The 18,569-nt window shown below is 38.3% G+C and overlaps 1 protein-coding gene and 1 long non-coding RNA gene across 2 annotated transcripts in view; one reads left to right on the top strand and one right to left on the bottom strand.

Annotated features, from left to right (window-relative positions):
• Positions 1 to 18,569, bottom strand: part of LOC134800080 (alpha-tocopherol transfer protein-like) — a 59,471-nt gene that overhangs the window by 20,552 nt on the left and 20,350 nt on the right. The gene's annotated exons all lie outside the window — the stretch shown is intronic.
• LOC134800121 (uncharacterized) lies at positions 10,508 to 16,845 on the top strand. The gene is made up of 3 exons (XR_010145505.1): positions 10,508 to 10,633; positions 12,511 to 12,620; positions 13,028 to 16,845. It is a non-coding gene; the product is annotated as an uncharacterized LOC134800121 (long non-coding RNA).

Here is an 18,569-nt window from a genome sequence, read left to right as displayed (position 1 = left end):
CTTCAAATGACCCCATTTCCTCCTACTTCATGCTACCGTCATCCGATGTCCAGACCCCCCCCCCCCCTAATTTGAAATGACGTAATTTATGAATAGCCCCATAGTAACGAAAATAATAAACACGTCAATCGAAGTAAAGAATTTAATATCCAAGAAAAAAATGCTGAATATGTAAAGCATCATTTATTATAGAATTAAAATGATATACCAATTATACGGGTTACATCTTAAAAAAGATGATTATCTTGGAAAGGATACACAGGTGAACAAAGTTAAGGTAAAATAGGTACATAATTCACTCGGCTTGCCTGGCCCACGCATGCTGCACCTACCACGACCAGAGCCCGTAGAAACCTGGGGGCCCGTAGAGGCGCAAACCGGCGGAGCGCAGCGCAGATCACTTTAAAATTATCAATGTATTTTCTTCCCTATTTCAATTACCTTCAGGTATAAATTTAAATGCTTTGAGACCGACTTCGGAGCATCACGGAGGATTGTTACTCCGTGGCATCGAGGAGCACGTTAGAGGATACCGCGGCGGTAGGCGCCGGCATGCCGCGGCATCCCCCGGCATGCGCCGAGGCCTCCCGCGGCGTGCGCCGGAGTAGCGCCGGGACGACGGGGGAGAACTCGTGCATACTAGTCACTAATCCCTTGTGATAGAGTACACGCGGCGGCATGCCGCGGCATTTCCCGGCCTGCGCCGAAGTGCTCTCTGGTGCGCCGGCCGCCAGCGCTTGGGCTGTGCGCGCTCGCGATATCGCGGGGGATTTCACCTCGCCGGTGAGCGCTGCGCGGCGTAAATCCTCCTCGGTGATCTGCGCTGCGCTCCGCCGGTTTGCTCTGGCCTTTATACCTATATGCTTCTGGTAATGCTCTAGGTAATGGGACGAACATCCACTTTGGTGGACACGTTCAGAAAAAGGAGAATATTATACAATGAGCTTTATTTCCATATGACCCAAGACTCTTTCGAAGATTTCAGAAACCAATATCCAGCAAGCACCGTCTGGCTTTCCGCTTGGAAGATATGGAAATACAATGCACGTACCTACATATATAAATATGTGTAATCATGTGCCGAAGCATATTAAGTTATTAAGAGGAAAGGGGATGACCGGTTCTCCATACAAACGTAGTCCCCATTTTCCTCTCTGGATATTTATATTATGGAATATAGGTAGTTAGCCATCAACAAACTGTAGTGCCCAATGCATTTTGCTACATTGTACAAATTTAGATTTCAGTTTGTCAGGTTTTGGCATTATTTTCTTCCATCAATCCCACGTTCTTCAGTGTTCATGTGTACAGATTTTTTCAGTTTCAGGAACGCGTGAAAATCTAAAGTTTAAATAAAAGAGAAGAAATTTCCGATGGCTGTGGGAATGTAACAAAATTTTAAAGTAGCGATTTAAGATAATCAATCATCTACAAACACGTTTTCGGCCACAGCGAATACGTTCACCACTAAGAATGTCGGTGGTGCGCTCTCAAAGTAAAAAAAAAGAGTAAGTAAATATTAACTATTAAGCTCATTACACGAATTGTCTAACAGTTACAAAAAATAAACTACATACTTATTGGGAAAAATATTTTGTTTGTCGATAATAGGTAGTTGAAATTTACTAAGCACTGTAAGTTTAGGGTTCCGTAGCAATAATGGCAAAAACGGAACACTAACAGTTTCGTCATGCATCTGTCTGTCTGTCCATAATATGTCACAGCAATTTTACTCAAAACTATAAGATAATGAAGGGAAGGTCACTGTGGGCAAGTCCGTCTACAAGGCAAGCCCGTCAACATCAAAGAGATACCTAATCTAAAAGAACTGTCAAAGAACAATAGTACCAACATAACAGAGTCCAGGGCTCGGAACCGGTATTGATATACCGGTTAATATCGTTCATAAACCGTTATATTATTTCGTTCATTAATAAACCGGGTAATTTATGGAACGCGAACTTTAAAATTTAGTTCTCTCTTCTAACCGGTTAGTTGAGAGAACCAAATGTTTTCGTTCTCGAGGATCGATATAATACCGGTTAATCTCAGCCGTCTACAATATTAATACATTATCCGGCTACCCGCTCTAAGTACTCGATCTCGATGTTGACTTGACGGTGCTGCTTGCTGACTGAATTGTTTATTTTTAGGGTTCCGTACCCAAAGGGTAAAACTATTACTAAGACTTCGCTGTCCGTCCGTCCGTCCGACCGTCCGTCCGTCCGTCCGTCCGTCCGTCCGTCTGTCTGTCACCAGGCTGTATCTCACGAACCGTGATAGCTAGACAGTTGAAATTTTCACAGATGATGTATTTCTGTTGCCGCTATAACAACAAATACTAAAAACAGAATAAAATAAAGATTTAAATGGGGCTCCCATACAACAAACGTGATTTTTGACCAAAGTTAAGCAACGTCGGGCGTGGTCAGTACTTGAATGGGTGACCGTTTTTTTTTTGCATTTTTTTTTCGTTTTTTTTTTTTGCATTATGGTACGGAACCCTTGGTGCGCGAGTCCGACTCGCACTTGCCCAGTTTTTCTTATTTATACTTTTTGGGCGTGTGAGTTTTGACTGTTGGTGTTGGTGGTGTTTTGTTACATTTAAAATGGATTCACAAAGTTGTAAATATATTCCGGACAGTCAACCATTTTTCAATGAAGAAGAGACCGATAATTTCGATTCTGACAACTGTGAGTAAAATAAGTGGGTACACATTTTTTGATAATCCTAGTCTGAAAGGATATAACGCTCTGAATTGTATTATCAGCTTCTCCTCCTCTCCTCCTTGCATTTTGTATGCAAATTAAAAAGAATATGAAATGTTGGTGGACGTAATTAAGCAAACAATGCTGACACGCTGGCGTGCAAATTATTTATTGTCTATAGATATTCATTTTGAATTTTGTTAATCCTTTTTAACCGAGTTCCAAATCCCAAAGGAGGAGGTTATCAATTCGATTGTATGTTTTTTTTTTATGTTTGTTACTCCATATCTCCGTCATTACTTAATTACTGGACCGATTTTGAAAATTATTTTATGATTGTACGTATATGCATACAGATTGGTCCCGTTTTTGTCAAAACCCAGTTCTGATGATGGGATCCATGAGGAATCGAGGGAACTCCTCAAATCTTAAGGGCATACATATAGTGATTTTTGGGTTTTTATCAACAAAATAAGCATATACATCCAAAAAAGTGACATTTGATGAAGTGGAACTGCTGATGATGATCAGAACGGAACTCTTCAACGACGCATAGTTCACGTTTGGCGATTTGTCGTCTTCGTTATGTTTGTTAAGCAAGTTAAGTTTTTAAGCCACATTTTTGTCAAGCTCGAGTTCTGATGACGGGATCCATGAGGAATCGAGGGAACTCTTCAAATCTTAAAGGCATGCGTATAGAGATTTTTGTATTTACATCAGAAAATCAAGCATTTTCATTAAAAACTGTCGCATTTGATGAAGTGGAACTGCTGATGATGACTAGAACAGAACTCTTTAACGACGCATAGTTCACGTTTGGTGATTTCGAATTTCGATTTTGACTTGGACTGCGACCCGGACGCGAAACCAGAACCGAACTCATACCCGGATCCGGTTCGGACCTGGACCCGGACCTGGACTCGGACCCGGATTCGGACCCGGACTCGGACCCCGGACTCGGACCCGGACTCGGACCCGGACTCGGACCCGGACTCGGACCCGGACACGGACCCGGACCCGGACTCGGAACCGGACCATGACTCGGACTCGGAGTCGGAACCGCACTCGGACCCGGACTTGAACCCGGACTTGGACTCGGACCCGGACTCGGACCCGGACTCGGACCCGGCCTTGGACTAGGACTCAGACCCGAGCTCGGAACCGGACTCGGACCCGGACTCGGACCCGAACTCGGACCCGGACTCGGACTCGGACCCGGACTCGGACCCGGACTCGGACTCGGAATCGAACTCGGACCCGGACACGAACCCGGACTCGGAACCGAACTCGGACCCGGACTCGGAACCGGACCATGACTCGGACTCGGAGTCGGAACCGCACTCGAACCCGGACTTGAACCCGGACTTGGACTCGGACCCGGACTCAGACCCGGACTCGGACCCGGACTCGGACTCGGACTCGGACCCGGACCTTGACCCGGATAACCACTATGATACCTTAACTAAACATGGGGGCCACTTTTAGGGGGTCAATGAGAAAATTTAAAAATAAAAAAGTTCAAACTAAATCGTGTTGATATGTATCAAATAAAAGTTGTGAGAATCCAAATATATTTTTTTTATAATTTTAGGATAAACATTTTAGAAGTTATTCAAGTAAATAGGCAAAAACTGACCATTCCTCCCTTTATCTCCGACACTACTGGGTCTAAACTTTTGAAAAAAATTCATAAAATAGTTCTTTACCTATTAGATGACAGGAAAATCTATTAGAAATGTGCAGTCCAGCGTGAGTCGGACTTAATTACTTCGTTTTTGATCCGACCCTACGGGTTTTTCACTCACGTTTCACATAAAAAATACATTGTTAAAAATTGTGTAATGTTACATTTCTAATGTACGAACGGAACCCTTGCAACGCGAGTCTGACTCGCACTTGGCCGGTTTTTTTTTTAATTTTCAAGCAGATGGGCTAATTGATGGTGGCAAATATGAAACTGATTAGTTTTCTTGTATAAATAAATAATTGGTTGATTTTAATCAATAATAAAAATAATTAATAATACCTTCTTCTATAATCATTCTAAAGCTGCTATAAAAAAAATTATTAAATAAAATTATAAAATAAAACATCTGAAACTATTATTTATTAACAAACAGGAAAAACATGTAACAAACATGCACTAATTAATTAATAAGTAGAAAAGTAATAAAAAAACAATAAACAAAAAACACATATTTCGGCGCACACAGCGTACTGCAGGACGCAAAAGGATTCCTACGCAGCGATACGCTTCGCTTTTTCGAGGAAAGCACTGATATTCTGCCGGTTACAAATAATAATACTCATTTTATCTTGCTGCGACGTTTTCAATTTAACCGGTTTATTTCGTTCCTCAAGAACGAAACGAGAACGTAATTGGTGTAAACCGTTATTTCAAAAGAACAGTTCTTTAACCGGTAACCGCAAACGGAAACGAAATCCATTTCGTTCCCGGGCAAATGAACGAAACCGGTTTGAGCGTTGAGAACGGTTTCCGAGCCCTGTAACAGACTTAAATAGTGTAGTATGCTACATGCTTGCGTATTTTATCGATATCGATAAATTGGGGAGGGTTGAAACATAGGCCTGGTTAGGCATAGGTTAGAATCGATCACTGCGCACGACGGCCTTTCAGTCCTGCTTGTGACCAGTTAGAACTGTTTGACGGGATGACGAATAGGAACAGATTTGCCGTGTGACCAATAGCTACAAAACTATGATGTGACTTAATGACTGACGCTGACGTTTTTGTGATGATGCTGATGATGTGACTTTTTTTTGAGAACTCAATTTACTTGTGACGAATTGAAACAAATAATTTCGCTTTTGGCGGTGTGACAGGTTATAACAAAATTTTGGTGTGACGAGTTGATGCCTGAATCCTTTTCGCATGGTGTTAGGTACTTTATTAAATTTTGATCTCAGTAAATTAAAAGAAACGATTGAAATTCAGTTTAAATGACTATTGATCCTTTATTTCGGAAATCAAAAAAATAATTACCTACGTGTAATTATTTGCCAAAAAAAGTTTACCACCCCATTTTCGTAGTATATGGGCGACTTGCCTTTGTATTAGAAAAATGGTGTTTATTTCTAATCTACACCCCATATTAACAAGTTTAAAGTACACTTTTCATTGTCTTGATTCGTTCCTTTTAGGAATTTGACTACGAAAATAATATACGCACCCATAGATTGGCTGATATCATTACTAGACGGACTTCCCTTAAACTGCACGGGAAGTCCGTCTACTCGCCAAATAAAAAAAAAACTATTGTTTTTGCTTAATTTGTGTTTGAAATGATCTGTCACTAAAGCTAAACTATTAATCGAACGAGCGAGCGAAGCGAAGCGAAGTACTTACATTCGACTTTGAACACGCGGCTGGCTAGGGGCACGTCCTGGCATTTCGATGTTTTTAAGCTGAACTGGCAGAAGATAGTTTGATACTCAATAACTTAAGTAAATTTGTTCTAATTTAAATGAAATTAGGTAAACGTGTAGTCGACGGCATTATATTTTAGTCATTAAATTATGAGCAGGCCCGATCAAGGGGTTATTGAGCTAGAAGAGCTTAGAAGGCCAAAAAGCTGTTTGTAAGAGGTCTTGCTATTCTGGTAATTTTAATTGCAAGAAACATGGTCGAGTTTGGTATCAAATGAAAGTGCTTGGTTTACACTTTTATAATATCGTTTTTAAATTTACCATTTTGGAATAATTAGCAAGATAAAAATAAAATAAACATAAGTATTTGACATTTGACAGAAAATGTTTCAGGTTAGCACAGATACAGTTTATTTTTATCTCTATGGTGGTGACTTAAGTCCAGGGGAGGGACAGCCGTATACAAAGCCCTTTATTCGAAAAAATAGCGCCATCTATATTACTTAACGCTAAACTTTTTTTTGTTAATATGGCTTCACTTTATTTCGTCAGAACGTCTTAAAAGTCTTGTATCCAGGGCATGAAACAAACAAATAAACATCTGATAGAACAGATTATTTATCGCGTTGCCATACTTGCCATGGAGGCAATTGTCACAAAAAAACAACTTTGTCGAATAAAACTCAAAATATTATAACACCGTATTTATAGTCTGTACTACGACATAATTCATATAAATAAAAATACTTTCAGTTTTACAATGTTAAAAGAAACAAAGTTTTCATACGCCATCACAGTTGCTGAGAACTTTATTATCAGAAAATTCAGAAAAAATCAGGGCGGGTAGATTCACAACCTGTGCTGCGTTCAATTGTGTTTTGTGGTCAATTGTGTGTTATTCCAGCCGTGTATGATAGGTACTTTATTTACATCAACAGTCAAGTTAAAAGTACCTAATCTGTTTTCGTGTATTAATAAATATCCTGAAGCCTTTCTTCAAAGTCGAAGTTTTTTACGTTCGCAACATAGGTCCTTAGACGCTATTTATGCCCCTTCACCCCTGATATTGACGTTGATGTTTCTGGTTAAGAATTACAGATGGCGCTTCAAAATTGATGCAAAAAAGTTCCACGAGAAAAGTGGTCCCTAGCCATTGGACAAAGCCGAAATGTACATATGCATCAGGGTATTTAGAACCAGTATACAAAGTATCATAACAATCGGTGTAGCGGTTACGAATAAATTAACAAATTACAATTTTTTTACTTTGGAGCAACCTCTGTGTCAATAGCTCCTGAGGTAATAAATAGTATAAAACCTTCTTGGACCGTTTTGATTATCTTTTTTATTTATGACATTAATAAGATTCTGACTTTTGACAAATGTCATCATTGTCGCACATTTTCAAAAAAAATGCCAAAAGCACTGCCAATGATTAATACAGTATGTTTCTTTTTGTTGTCGATTATTGTTAATAACTTTTGTATGATATTTTTTTTTTTTTAATTAAAATATTAATAACCGTTAGAGCATTTCTGCGAAGTAACCCTACGTGGGATATCAGGGTTTGTCCAATGGCTAAGGTCACCCTGTATATAGATGGTCAAGCAAATCTTGTCAGTAGAAAAAGGCGTGAAATTCAAATTTTGTATCAGACGATATCCCTTCGCGCCTACATTTTTCAAATTTTGTTCTATATATAGATGGTCAAGCAAATCTTGTCAGTGGAAAAAGGCGTGAAATTCAAATTTTGTATCGGACGATATCCCATCGCGCCTACATTTTTCAAATTTGCCGCCTTTTTCTACTGACAAGATCTGCTTGACCAACTATATTATACATACTACTCTTTGCTTAAATCTGTCAGTGCCGCCTATAGTGCGACATAAAATAGTAGAAATTAAATAAAATGGAACTCAAAAATGTCCATACTAAATTGTTGCCATGTGTAAGCATTTTACGTCAAAAATGTGACAGTTACGTAGAAACTGGCGCCCTCATTTATTTTCTATTATTTTATGTCACTATACGAGTACCTAAGTAGGTGCAATAAAGTCAATCGCTATATAATTTTTGGTTAACCGCGAGTTCTCAGTTCGGGGCGAACTACTAGTTATTAAATTCTTCATCGTATGCGATTACAAGCGTTAATGTAGGTTAATAATTAACGGAACTAGATCACTCCAAAGTGAAAAAAAAGTATGCCGGTCTTGCCCACAGTGACCTTAAGTATATTTAATTTTGTAAACCTCTACTTAGGTTACAAGTTCAACCGGTTGGTGGTGGTGAACCGATTTGGAAAATTAGTTTTTAGTTTGGAAGTATATACATAGTTCCAAGTTGGTCCCGTTTTTATCCCAGTTCTGATGATGGGATCCATGAGGAATCCACGGAACTCTTCGAATCTTATAGGCATAAGGTAAAGGGCCCCTGTTTCGGCAGGTTAAGGCTCTTGAGAGTGAGTTGAGAGTTTGTATATTTTTTTAAATATTACTAAGCATATCATTACCTTGAAAGCTTTTGAATAAGTTATATTAGTTCTTTGTTGATAATTTAATGTATAAACTGTAGGGTTTTAGTTGAAACTTTATTTTATATGAATTTTGTCGTGAACCTCTTATTTGGCTCCCATTTCGTGATACAAATTTAGGTCAGCTCCTAAGTTCGTGAATTCGTGTCCCCTGTTTCGGCATAAAGTTTTCTTAGAGTAATTGGTGATAATTTGCTGATAATCATTTATATTTAACGGTCTTACCTACTTACGAATAATTGTATGGTCAAATTAAAAATAATATAAAAAAAAAATTTTGAGAGCTAGCTTAAAGTTTTTTGTACTCGTCGTCTTTAATGGTTGAATTAAGACTTTGTAAACCATATGGGTACTTTAATACGTGATTAAGAGCCAAACTATTTAAATAAATAAAATAAAAATTACAAATTAAAATAAATTAAAAAATAAAAATTATTTACAAAAAATAATTTACTATCTTATACGTTAAATATAAACATACACAAAAATAAATCAAATAAATTGAATAATAAATAAAATTGTGCTAGTAGTTAATATGAGAATATACGTGGAATATACCTTAAAAATTTTAACTCGGGTCACATTCAAACTCGTTTTATGAGAATTCTAGTGAAAAAAACATATACCGAATTTCGCTCATACGAAACTTCATGAAATACATTAATTGTTAACTAATTTATTTTTTTAATTATCTTCGTTGTTATATTTAAAAACAAGCACTCAAAATGTATCTAGAAAATCCTTGATTCGTTAGTGGCACGAAATAGGAGACACACGAAAAATAAAATGACCGCTATTTCGTGAGTCGATTTATTGCAATTTTAAGTTATTTCTATGCATATATTCAATCTTTTTTCTTGTCAAATCAATTACTAAGGAACCCACAGAAACACTCCCAAAAACTTTTATTCGAATGGGTTTAGCTTTTCCTTCCTATAAGCTTAACAAGTGAGAGCGCGCACCTTACGCCTAATAAAAGTGCACGCATACAACACAGTTGTTCGCGGCCCTCTGACAGTTTCGACCGTCGTATCACTCTCAGTTTAATTACTAAAATATTGGTTATTACTTTATTGAAGAGATTAAATAATGCAGATTGTTTTCATATGTATAATTAGAATAAAAAATAATTGAATTCCTTATTATTTGCGCCAGAAACAAAACTAACGAAATAACGTACTAACACGAACTTGGGGCCGTTTACCTTACATATAGCGTTTTTTGTGTTTTCATCAATAAAGCAAGTAGGTATTTACATTCAGTTTTTATTTATATCAGTTAAAGTGACAATTAACGAAATGGAACTGCTGACGATGATTAAAACGGAACTCTTTAACGATGCATAGTTCACTTTGGCGATTTGTACTCTTGGTTAAGTTTACTAAGCCCGTAAGATTTATAAAGAACATTTTTATCAAGGTTTAGTCTGATGATAGGTTCCATGAGGGATTGAGGGAACTCCTCAAATCTTATAAGCATACATACAGCGAGTTTTGTATTTTCATCAACTAAATAACTAAGCATTTACAGTTACAAAGTGCCATTTGATAAAGTGGAACTGCTGATGAAGGCTTGAAGTCGGTTTTACTTTTTTTAGGGTTCCGTACCCAAAGGGTAAAAACGGGACCCTATTACTAAGACTCCGCTGTCCGTCCGTCCGCCCGTCTGTCACCAGGCTGTACCTCATGAACCGTGATAGCTAGGCAGTTGAAATTTTCCCAGATGATGTATTTCTGTTGCCGCTATAACAAGAAATACTAAAAAGTACGGAACATCGTACGGGCGAGTCCGACTCGCACTTGTCCGGTTTTTTCTTAATTATCTTAAGCCTTTTTACGTAATTATATACTTTTTTCGACTTTTAAATATTTGACGCTGTCATGTTTTTCGAATAGTAAAATAAACATGTCAAGAGAAAAAATAGTGATCTTATTTATAGAAAGCTACTAAAGTATGAATAAATACCTACGCAAGAGTAACATAACAACATAAAATGTACTAATTAAGGTATTTGCTTAAGTATAATATCGTGTAGGTTGTTTGTGTTATCCGCCTGTATTTTAGGATTTCGTTATCTATCCGAAACATGCGCACCCAAGTTATTTCCATGTTTTTGTCCCCCAAAACATGCCCAAAACCCTGATCGTGTGAAGATATTTTATTTACTTTGACAAATAGAGCATTTGCATTAACTACAGATATGAAAAAACGGGACCCTTTAGGTATCACTTCGTTGTCCGTCCGCCTGTCGGTGGGTCTATCCGTCTGTCCGTCTATCCGTCTGTGAATCCGTCCGTCTATCCGTGTATCCGTCCGTCCGTCCGTCCGTCTGTCAAGACCCTTGATCTCGGGAACGGGTGGAGGTATCGAGTTGAAGAGGAATAAAGTAAATACGAGTATTATTATTTACTAGGTATACAGTATGTCCAAAGGAAGAGTGCTATGATAAGCAGAAGTAATTTTTTAGGGTCCGGTACCTCAAAAGGAAAAAACGGGACTCTTTAAGGATCAATTCGTTTTCCGTCCGTCCGTCTGTCCGTCTGTCCGTCTGTGAGTCCGTCCGTCCGTGTGTCTATCTGTCTTTCCGTCTGTCCATCCGTCCGTCTGTCCGTCCGTCCGTCTGTATGTCAAGACCCTTTATCTCGGGAAAGGGTGGAGGTATCGAGTTGAAGAGGAATAAAGTAAATACGATTATTATTTACTGTACAGTAGGTATGTCCAAAGATTTTCAAATCTTTTATATACAGGTACTTATAGTATATTTTTTCCACGACAAAGCATGGTTTCATGAAACATTTCCCGAAAACGCGTAAAGAGGCACAATCCACCTGATGATGCCGACATGGCTCCCAGCTTCAACTGCCACAAATGCGGTCGCAAATGCCGGTCCCGCATTGGCTTATACAGCCACGAGAGACGTTGTTCCTCGCTTACAGACGCTGCATAAATCATCTGTCAAGATGTTAAAGGCCTGAATGATGATAGTATTTTTTTTAAAAAGCTTTTATTAGGTCGACCTGTATGTAACTAACTATGTACTTAATGGAATCTAAGGTAACTAATTTAACCATCTTCCAAGGATCGTAGCGTCATGAAAATTGGCAGCTGTATGTAGTTCTGATGACAATACAATAATATTATGGTACTGTCGAACTGATCTGATGATGGAGACAGCAGGTGGCCATAGGAACTCTGTGATGAAACAAAGCAACCTAATTGTGTGTGTAGGGAACTTGTCCATGACAAGTATTTAATAGGTGTTTGGGCTTAGGCTTTTAATTATTTATTATTTATATCCTCCCGGGTGGGGAGAGACGAAGGAAGAGACATTGACCAAATTCCACACGGGCAAAGCCTTGGCCACAGCGAGTATATAATCACTCCACCTTATAAAACAAAGTCCCCCGCCGCGTCTGTTTGTGTGTCTGTTCGCGATAGACCCAAAAACTACGGATCGAATTTTCATGCGGTTTTCACCTATCAACGGAGTGATTCTTGAGGAAGATTTAGGTGTATAATTTGTTAAGGTATTGTGTAACCCGTGCGGAGCCGGGGCGGGACGCTAGTACCAAAAATGGCGTAGTTGGTGTCAATTTTACGTAGGTTTAGGTAGAGAATCTTCAAAAATAAAACAATAGATACCTACAAAGCAGTTGTTATTGGCCCGTCTTTATACACCTGTATACAGTTATACATACACCATACGGAACATTTCATTTAATTGGATGGGTGATGGGAGGCATGTTTGACCTTATAAATGACTGTGCCCAAACATTTCCGAAACATATCGAACGTTTTAGTTGCAGTTTTCAGTAGTGTAAAATAATTGGTATATTTATAGTACCTCCTGTTATAAATGTAAATATAATATATTATTTTTTAAGGTTCAATGGACTGGCACTGGTTTCACCAAGAACGATGAGCGAGAAGCGATTGGAGCTACAAAATAAGAAATGAGTTGGCGCGCGAGCAGCGAGAAGCGAGTATAGTTCTGGTACTTTCTTCTGATAGTTTTGTCGCCCGGCTATAAAGCGAGTGGTCGAATACGAGTTTGACGTTTTAAACACTGTATTTAAGGTTAATAAGGTCTACAAGGAAATATCAGCCTTCGTGAATTAAGTATTGTAACCTTAGTCACAGAATAGAAGTATAATGGAACCTCGATAGCACGGATCTCAAGGGAAACGCCAAAAACTTCGTGTTAACGAGGTTTCGTCTTATAGAGGGCATCGACTTAGAGAGGTTCTTGTAGGTTTTTGTTCGTCTTAAAAACGCATTAAAAATTCGTGTTAGGCAGGTAATTATAGAAACGTAGAAATACAGTTTCTTTTTTTCGAGTTACAGAGGTTCGTTAGTAATATCGATATAGATGTGGTAAAACAATACGACTATTTTTTCTAGTTGCATGGTCTCTCCGACCGCCAAGCGAACATCGCTTCGCGAGTACCTACCGCTGAGCGATTTTATCGTTGACAGCTTGTATCGCTGCGAGTAAAGAGTGTAATAGTGCACTGCCTTATGGGAATTTAGTTCAGATTTGGAAACCGCTACCAACTTTTAGTATGTTGTTGGACATGGCATTGGGTCTCGAAAACTGCCGGGAAACAGCGGCGCCGACCATCTACTTCATTCAGCCTCGATTAGCCTTTTATAGAAGCAAATTTTAACTACGAGCGTAGCGAGTAGTTCGAAAAGTGGAATCTTGAGTGTTGCAAGGGCTTCAAGGCTGTGAAGGCTGGCAGTATTTTCCCTCTGATCCTCTGAAATACATACAGGTCAGCCCTCTGGTCATTTGAAACCTCCATAAGGCATCTTGCTAACTCATAGAGGCGACGCCCGCTAAGCCCCTAACAGTTACTCTATGGCCTGAGGGTTTCAATGTTAGAGAAATTATGTACTACCTACTGCTTTTTATTTCTCTTAGAGTCTGTGCGGAGAGAGACGACTCATAGAATGTATTGATTCCCTTATCTTCCACGACTCTTCTCTTTCCGCACAGAGTTTATAGTTTATATTTGTAGTGCCAGGCAATGATAATAAAGGTCTAATTAATTTTAATCTTTTGCTCGACTACGGCAGAATTTGCTGTCTATGCGTGCATGTACTGTTTACATGAAACTACTGAACTTATTTAATAAATGAGGTGTCAATTCATTCGTGTTTGTAGCCCAGGTGACAAAAGCCACATTTTAACCAACTATCAAAGGAGGAAGGTACAGTTCGTTTGCTTGTTTAACAAGCAAATTCAATTTATAAATTAAGATTCCAGTCGAAAATGTCGTTTTCATGTATTTTATGTAATGTCCTTTCATTTAATACTCGATAATTAGAACAATTCTTTGCATAATAAGAGCGCATTAAGATAGAATTGTACAATTGTTGGCGCGCTTTAGTTTTTTTTCTACAACTTTCACAGTTTTTATCGGAAATTTAAAATTTAAATTGTAATGTATAGTTGAATAACTGGTTTCTTTAATATTATACGCAACATTTTATTAACGTTTTTAGTTTAGCCAGGGGTGCGAAACTCCTGACTTCGGCCAAACTCGGCTCCGCTCGGCTCAGCATTGCTCCGAGCAATTATTAGGGTTGGCACCACTTGACTTCCTTTTGCATGCACGACCACAGATAAGATAATCACTTGAATTTTGACAACCCTAAATAGCAGAAAGAGATAGTGCCATATATTAGAAAGGGATAGCATGATTCGACCCTGAACCGCTGTCAAACTTCGGTTTTGTAGGAAGTTTCCTTTCTGTACGATAGTACTATTATTTGAGTCGCTTAAGTTCAAACTCGGGTAAATCCATCTGTCAGATTATGCGATTTTGGTATTAAGAAAAGGTAATAGGGTAGATATTTGCTGAGAGGGTCGAATGGATTTACCCGAGTTTGAAGTTAAGCGACACATTTATTCTGTGGTTTAGCTATAAAATCGATATACACCTACTTTTTTCATAAAAAATGGTATTCCTGTGTTTATAGCTCTTAAACCATTTTTTTTTCTGCAAACAATGTTTAGGTGACTTATAATACATTTCATTTCATAATTTCCACATATTTGGTCAAATTTGGATTTTTTTGATATCATTGTATGCCTTGAGATGTCATCTTTAATGTTGTGGTACATTTCTTTAACGTCCGACTTTTGGTTTGGTTATAAAATCCAAATAATCGAATATTTTTTTACCTCATTTTGTTTATTTTGTAAATAGCTCTTAAACTGTTGTATATTTTGGTACACACTGTATAAATGAAGTATAGAATATTTCATTAGCTTTCATTTAATACCCCACACGTGTATGTGCCATGCATAGTTTGGGTGCAATATGCAATATTCGCAACGAGACGGGAGTCATTTTGATGATATCATTCCGCTGAAGGCCTGAAGTAGATGGCCGGCGCCGCTGTCTCCCGGCAGTTTTGGAGACCCAATACCATGCGCAACAACATACTAAAAGTTGGTAGCGGTTTCCGGATCTGAGCTATCTCTTCGACTGTTTCCCATAAGGCATAGTACTTTAAAGAGAGTCCTCGTGCAATGTGAACAGCCAGCGATCCACTATTAATATACCTATCTATCTCTTTTACCGACACGGAATCTCTATCTTATCGCTTACGGGTCATTTTATTTAAAGTTGTCCCCTACACTTTTTTTTTAATATGGGAAATTTTATGTTATTTCTACTCAGAATCACGAGCTCTTTCTATCCTAATAGAAGAAAAAAAGTGTGCCAAGGTTTTTATTTCCATTCCGGTACCATTTTTCATAGACTTTGTATGGCAGTCACGGAATGTAAAGATCGAAAATTTTATGGGAATTTCGGGACACTTTTTTTCTCCTATTACGATCAAAAAAAGCTCATGATTCTGAGTAGAAATAACATAAAAAATCCCAAATATGAAAATGAAAGTGTATGGGACAACTTTAAATAAAATGGCCCTTACACGTCCTTGAACTAGTGCATATCCATCCATACTAATATTATAAAGGCGAAAGTGTGGCTGTCTGTCTGTCTGTTACCTCTTCACGCTTAAGCCGCTGAACCGATTTATTTGAAATTTGGTATAGAGATTGTTTGAGTCCCGAGGAAGGACATAGGATAGTTTTTATTCCAGAAATCATCCCTTAAAGGGGTGGTGTTTTGTATGGGGACTTAACACCAACTGCACATCAAACTTTGTCAATAGGAACTGTCCCGCCCGCGCGGTGTAGTACCGGCGCTGGTGCACGATTTAGTTGGGTATAGAATAGGGTTTACTAACGAATGGGCCAAAAACGTTTCCCAAAGTATCACATCCCAAACTATGTTTCCCAAATTATCATTTCCCAAAAAAATGTTTGGCAAAACAACTTATCGCAATTTTTCAGTTAGCAATAGTCTTTTTTGGCAAGTTATTGTTTAGCAAATAATTACTTGGACAAGTTTCATTTTACCAAGTATTATTTAGTCAAATAAGCATAACATTGCATGGCATACAGTTTACATACCAATAGATATTTTTATTTTTGTTTTATTTGAAATACTTAATCCCGACCTTGGTATTTTTATCATTTTGGTTATGTTTTACGCATAGGGGGAAGCGGGGCAGATAGGCACAAGGGGCAGTTTTGAACACCCACACTAATTCCTTAACTAAAAACTTATGTTCACCTTCTGCAACACTAAAACGTGGCTTTGTATGTGTGATTGAGGTACCAGCTTCGGCACATCTCTCCTGCCAGCCGTTGCCGCTTAGTGCGTGAAAACGTGTAGTCCGGTGGCCGGCTGCATGAAACAAACCTCATCAAAAAATAGAATATACCTACCCTGTAGAGGTACCTGACATTTAGTAGCTTCCAACGCACTTGGTCGGCCTAGGCTTAACCTGGCAGATTTTGTACAAATGGCAAAAACGTTGGACAAAAATTCATCAAAAAAAACCTCATCGAAAAATAGAATGAAACTTGTATGGTAGTATACCTGACCTTGAGGACAGTAAAAAAAAAGTGGTCGGCCTCACCTTAGCCTGGCAGTTTTTGCAGTCCGACCAGATTTATTGGGTCACGTGAGAGCTACAATTTACCTCATCGAAAAATAGAATGAAACAAACGGATTATAATAGCTAAAATAAGCCTGTTGACGTATGTCTTGGTCGGCCTCACCTTAACCTGGCAGTTTTTGCAGTCCGACCAAATTTATAAAAAAATAATCAAAAATTTTTTATCGAAAAATCGTATGAAACTGGTATGGTACGATGGCTGCCTTTGAGGACAGTAATAAAAAAGTGGTCGGCCAAATCCTGTGTTGGCAGGTTCCTGTGTCCGACCAATTTTGTGGTACCACGTGAGAGCTACAATTTTACCTCATCGAAAAATAGAATGAAACAAACGGATTATAATAGCTAAAATAAGCCTGTTGACGTATGTCTTGGTCGGCCTCACCTTAACCTGGCAGTTTTTGCAGTCCGACCAAATTTATAAAAAAAACATCAAAAAATTTTTATCGAAAAATCGTATGAAACTTGTATGGTACGATAGCTGCCTTTGAGGACAGTAAAAAAAAAGTGGTTGGCCAAATCCTGTGTTGGCAGGTTCCTGTGTCCGACCAATTTTGTGGTACCACGTGAGAGCTACAATTTACCTCATCGAAAAATAGAATGAAACAAACGGATTATAATAGCTAAAATAAGCCTGTTGACGTATGTCTTGGTCGGCCTCACCTTAACCTGTCAGTTTTTGCAGTCCGACCAAATTTATACAAAAATCATCAAAATTTTTTTATCGCAAAATCGTATGAAACTTGTATGGTACAATAGCTGCCTTTGAGGACAGTAAAAAAAAAGTGGTCGGCCAAATCCTGTGTTGGCAGCTTCCTGTGTCCGACCAATTTTGTGGTACCACGTGAGAGCTACAATTTACCTCATCGAAAAATAGAATGAAACAAACGGATTATAATACCTAAAATAAGCCTGTTGACGTATGTCTTGGTCGGCCTCACCTTAGCCAGGCAGTTTTTGTAGTCCGACCACATTTATAAAGAATAATAATTTCTATATTGAAAATATGGTTTCTTCGCAGCTTGAACTTAACTTAATAATGCTAACTGAAAAAAGTCATAAGTAAATGAGTCCATGGAGGTCTTAGAGGGCTTTAAAAAAAAGAAAACATTCAGTTCAAATTTTATTCATAAATCTATCTAATATCTAAATAACGTTCTCTAACTACTGACTTGGTTTCAGAGTAACACTTACGTTGAGATGATGTCTCACAGATGTCAAAAATAAAAAGGTTTTCATCGATTTTTGATAAGTTTTGAATCGTATATCCTACTTTTCCACTACAGATAGAATGAGGAGGCATAACTGACATTTTATCACGCCAGGTGGCGCCTCCATTGTGGAGTTGCTGTCACTGTCAAATCACATACATTGTTTCCAATAAATTGTAAACATTCTCCTTTTGTAACCGACTTCCAAATCCCAAAGGAGGAGGTTATCAATTCGGTTGTATGTTTTTTTCTCTCCACAATACTGCAATAGTGTGCGACAAATTGTGGAAATATACCTATAGGATCTCCCTTTTTTCCCAAGGACCCGATATGCATAAATCGGTGAGAAAAAGCTTTGAGTACCAAAAACTAAGGCAAATGACAAAGACCGTTTGTGTAGGCTGCATTTTAAGTAAGATAAATATTTTGGAAAGAGTAAATACACAGGTAAGCTAAGTTTTAAGAGCGCTATTACATTTCGGCGTTGAGCGAGTTTAGGTATTTTACGCGCTGCGGCAGGCCGTGCGAGCTCAGTACGCCGATCCCTTCTACCACACTCGCACTACAATGATGGATTAAACATTCTTGATCCTTCGCGAAGCATATTGAAATCAACCATAACAACACTAACTGTACTTAACTTTTAAAGTTCTAAAACTGTTATTTGGTAAGTACGAAAATACTAAATGCAG

This window comes from Cydia splendana, chromosome 19 (genome assembly GCF_910591565.1).
Source record: "Cydia splendana chromosome 19, ilCydSple1.2, whole genome shotgun sequence".
NCBI lineage: Eukaryota > Metazoa > Arthropoda > Insecta > Lepidoptera > Tortricidae > Cydia > Cydia splendana.
The sequence above is the reverse complement of the archived record's forward strand: the minus strand, read 5'-3'. Positions and strand labels throughout refer to the sequence as shown.